Raw genomic sequence first — 5,330 nt, forward strand, 5'->3', positions numbered from 1 at the left:
ACTGGACTTGGGAGATGGGCAGAGCACAGGGGCCCAGCTGGAAATGAGAAACATGTTTAGACTTAACATAAACATTATGTCTAAACATGATCTGTAGTTGTGGTCCCTGGTACATGGACTGACCATAAGCTAAAGACAAGAATTTACAGTTTTTTCTTTTTACCTTTTAATATAGAAAAAATGCAAACATTCACAAAAATAGAGACAAAAGATTAATCACCATGTATTCATTACCCAGATTTAAATTAACATTTTGCCAATCTTTCATTAAGAGACGTTATAAAAAACTAGGAAACAAAGAAGCATTACTGTGTCATCCTGTGTGACTCTTCAAAGTCATACTGGAGCATCATCTAAATGTCCACCCAAGATCTAATAAACCATTCTAGAGAAGGATTTTCTAAATTCAACACCATACACATTCTGGGCCAGATAATTCTTTGTTTTGGAAGGTTGCCCTCTGTATTATAGAGTGGTTGGAAGCCTCCCTGGCTTTTACACACCATGTGCCAGTAGCATTCTGCTCATTTTCCTCAACCCCTCTCCCACAGTTTATGACAACTAATTTCATCTCCAGACATTGCCAAATGTCCCCTGTGGATTAAATCTGTACCAGCTTAACATCCCTCTACTCTGTGGAATGCACATTTGATTGGCTTTTTACTACTGATTAGGATCTGGACTGTACAGATAGATATTAACTTGCAGACAATTGATGAATTTCATATATTTATCTATTACAGATGCAACTTGATTCTCTGCAGAAAAGATAATCTTAAAGGTATGGTTTTATTGCCTTGTAGGACATTAAATAGTGTATCCAGTTTTGCAATCTTATTCCAAGATTCTTCTTTCCACTTTCTTGGCTCTAGCAGAGCCGTAATTGCTCCCTTGCAGGACAAGAGAAAAATGCTAATAATCCTCTCTGATTTGAAAAAACAATCTTACAAGATTAAGACTTCTTTTAAATAAAAAAAAGGGGGGGGGATCCCTGGGTGGTGCAGCGGTTTAGTGCCTGCCTTTGGCCCAGGGCACGATCCTGGTGAACCGGGATCGAATCCCACGTCGGGCTCCCGATGCATGGAGCCTGCTTCTCCCTCTGCCTGTGTCTCTGCCTCTCTCTCTCTCTCTCTCTCTCTCTCTCTCTCTGTCTCTCTCTTTCTCTGTGACTATCATAAAAAAAAGACTTCTTTAAGAAATCCAAAGGCACCTGGGGTGCTTGGGTGGCTCAGTTGGTTGAGCATCTGACACTTGATTTAGGCTCAGGTCATGATCTCAGGGTTGTGAAACTGAACCCTGCACTGGGCTCTGCACTCAGTGTGGAGCCTGTCTGGGATTCTCTCTCCCCCTTTTCCTCTGCCTGTCCCCTCCCTTACTCTCTAAAATAAATAAATCATTAAAAAATAAAAAAAGAAATCCAAAGATATCAATTACAGTAGTGTTATCTATTCCTGGATGACAAATTACTCCCAAGATCAACAGCTTAAAACAAACATTTAGTATCTTACACAATTTCTGAACGTCAAGAATCTGGGAACTGTTGGTTGGACTGTTGGTTCTGATGAGTCTCTCATGCAGCTGCAGTCCATCTATTGGCAGAGGCTGCAGTGATCTCAAGGTTTGACAAGGACAGCAGGATCTTCTTCCAAGATGACCCATTTTGATAAGGAAAGGCTGTCTCTGGCTGTTGGCAGATCTCAGTTCCTTGCTACGTGGACCTCTACATAGACTGTCTCAACGTCCTCATGACATGACAACTAACTTCTCCAAGTAAATTATTTGAAAGAGACAAAGTGAGAGCGCCCCATGAAGAGAAAGCCAAGGTATCATTTATAACTTAATCTTAGCAGTGATGTGCTATCACTTCTACTGTATCTTATTAGCCTCAAAATGGTCCAATGTATAAGGGGACTACACAAGGGTGTTAATACCAGGAGGTAGGAATCATTGGTAGCCATTTTGGAGGTCAGCTGTTATATCAGTTAGTATGATGACCAATTGGAATTATGATTTTTTATTTATTTTATTTATTTTTTAAAGATTTATTTGTTCATGAGGGACACTGAGAGAGAGAGCGGCAGAGACATAGGCAGAGGGAGCAGAAGCAGGTTTCATGCCAGGAGCCTGATGTGGGACTCAACCTGGGGACTCTGGGATCATGTCCTGACCCAAAGGCAGACGCTCAACCACTGAGCCACACAGGCATCCCAAATTATGTTTTTTAAAAAAGTTATTTTCATAAGACAAGGTAACCATTCCTAGAGACATTCCAATGCCTATGATGTGCATTAGGTGGTATAAAATGAATGCTGTCAGTATGAGGTAGGCAGGCTGGGTCTGATAACCCAGAGGATGGCCACACAGGACCAGCTAAGAGGGTCTTCAGCTTCACGCAGGATAATAATCAAATGAGAGCTGGAGAAAGTGAAAACAGAGTTTACTGAACAGTGTGAGTGACACAGAACAGCAAATGGAGTGGCTGGGAGACTTGGAAAGGTAAGGAAAATGAGTCTCATCATCACTTGGGGTTAAGGGTTTATATTGGAAAGGGATTTAGGGCATCTGTTCCTTCAGGAATCCAGGGTAGAGTCCAATCAAAGGCAAGTGTCAGCTGAACAATAAGTGTTATTCTGTAAATCACCAGAGATGGAGGTGTTGATGCAAGCATGAGCTGACGCTTGTTTGAAGCTTCGTCCTGGAACATGTTTGGGATCTGGCTCTTTTGGATGTTATCACGTGTTTGGGACCTAGGACAAAACTTAGACAATGAGTTTCTTCTTTTCTTCCCCTTGAAGTGGAAACATGGTTTCTTTGGCTTACTCAGAGGCAAAGTATAGAACATGAGTAAATGGTGCCTAACAGAAACTCTGCCTACAGTTCCTAGAGACTCTGCCTGAGACCCTGCCCATGAGGCAGGCTAGAAGTGCTTGAAGTTCCTTTCTGTAGTACCCAACAATGAGGAACAAGAGACGATGTACAAATATCTCAGCTTCAGCAGCCCTTGAATGGGACAATTTGTATCTACACTACCTTCCAGAGTTCCTCAAAGGACTGAGTCTCCATTGCTCACAGGGATAATCTCATTGATACACTCTGTTTTGGGTTCCATTCCTCTCTTGTCACTTGCCTATCCTCTACCTGCCAAATCAACTGCCCACACTCACATCCTTGTCTCAGGTCAGTGATGTGGGAAGCAGGCAAAAGAAAAATTATTACATTTCCTCACTACTTACAGCCTATTGACAAGTCCTTGAAACAAGGCAGAATGGCATTCCTCTAGGAACTCAGCTGCCTCAATGTTGATACTTTGCAAAGGGCAAAAGACAATCTTAGCCCAAAGCCCAGGCCCTGTAGGTCTACTTTAACATATAAAAATTCCTTTGGAAACTTCTTTTATCTCTACCCCCTCAAGATATCTGTTGGTCATCCCCAAGCATATGACCCACCGATATACATCTGAAGGATCTCATGACTCAGGTTTTATTAGATGGTAATTAAATTACCTTTTCCTAACAATAGTCATCCCCCTCAATGTCCTGGAAATCTTGCTTCCAAAATTCCTTAGAGACTTACACTGTCCCTAATCCCCTCCCAACTTGAAAGTATATAAGGGGCTGTTCCTCATGACCCCAGTACAGCTCTTTCTGCCCAAGGATCCTGTTCTTTAATAAAATCACCTTTGTGCACCAAATACTAAGAATTCTTTTTTGGGCATTGGCTTCGAACCCTAACATCCTTCCTACATCAGTCAGCATCTGGAGCAAGCCACTCTTAGAAAGAAAACCACAGGCTTAAAATGGTGTTATCCAAGCCACCAAGCTAAGGCTTAATAATACCTAACCTAACTGTACTTTTTTTTTTCTAACTGTAGTTTCAACCTCTCCTAGAAATATAAGTCTTTTTTTTTTAATTTTTAAATTTATTTATGATAGTCACAGAGAGAGGGAGAGAGAGAGACAAAGACATAGGCAGAGGGAGAAGCAGGCTCCATGCACCGGGAGCCTGATGTGGGATTCAATCCTGGGTCTCCAGGATCGCGCCCTGGGCCAAAGGCAGGCGCCAAACCGCTGTGCCACCCAGGGATCCCCTAGAAATATAAGTCTTAACCACGCAGTCAGGAATTTTCTGATTATCAACAATGAGGTAAGCTGTTCCTTGGGGCCCCTCCATCCCCTAAAATGAGATTTTGTAGTTAAAGATTAGGTCATCAGGGACCACAGTAAGAAATGACAACAGATAAACTATCTTGTTTCTTCCAGAATGTGTTCTTTTCAGCTTCAGGAGTCCTTGACAACTGCCCTATTCCTGGAAGCCCACCGAAATTACTCAACTAAGCAGATGTCTGGGACCAAAGAAAATCACAAATGTTCCTGGAAAATTGCAGAGTTAAGCAAACCTCTGTTAAGTCATGTTTGAATGATTACCAAGGTTTTACTAAAGTCCTGTGACCACTTCCTAATTGCAAGAAAAAAAACAACCAAAAGGTTGCCAGCTAGCAGTATGAATTGGTCCTGTAATTTGTGTTAGAAATAGAACTTTGTGGACTATCTCCTTACTAGCTTCAAGCAGTAAGAACCATTTGCTCAAACCAAAAGACTTGGCTGATCTTTTGGCTGATGCACCTCCAGCAAGGAGCCCTTTGTGTTCAGTAAAAAACTTGGTGACCTATATGGGTCAGTTACCCTACCTAGTAAGACCCCTGCTCTTCCACCGAAGAGAAGGTGACCTTGGAACAATCTTTTGCTAATAACCTTCTTGCCAGTCCCCCTTCTTATAAAAACCTTCCATTTTGTACAACTTCGAGGAGGCTTGCTAGGTGGGATGCCTGATTCACCAATCATTTAATAAAGCCAAGTGGATGTTCAAATTTACCCGGTTGAATTCTAGTTTGTAACACTACTTAAGATAAACTCCCTGTACACCTGGCCCAGCACTAACACAGGACAGGGAATTATGTCTCTCTTAATTTTTTAAAAATTTCATGTTGAATCTCTCAAATCAGCAGCAACAACATAGAGTTCTAAAATTCTTATTATTTATTACGAATAGTTGAAAGTTAAAAAAAAAATGTCCCTGCTTTCAACATTTTCTTTCAGTAACAGCTAATAACTTCGTACTCGCCGTCTCCCATGGCTTCCTCTCTGGGGTTCTCGCCCCTTCTCTGGCGGTCTCAGGCTCCCCAGCTCTCCAACTCCTATAACTGTCCCAGGAAAAGTTTCACCTAGCTTTGGGGAGCTCCTCCTATGAGGGGGCTCCACCCACAGTACGTAAGAAACTGTATAAACGGACGTGGCCATCTTAACCTCAGCGCTTGCGCTGCTGGAGACAAA

Source organism: Nyctereutes procyonoides, unplaced genomic scaffold, assembly GCF_905146905.1.
Source record: "Nyctereutes procyonoides isolate TBG_1078 unplaced genomic scaffold, NYPRO_anot_genome, whole genome shotgun sequence".
Taxonomy (NCBI): domain Eukaryota; kingdom Metazoa; phylum Chordata; class Mammalia; order Carnivora; family Canidae; genus Nyctereutes; species Nyctereutes procyonoides.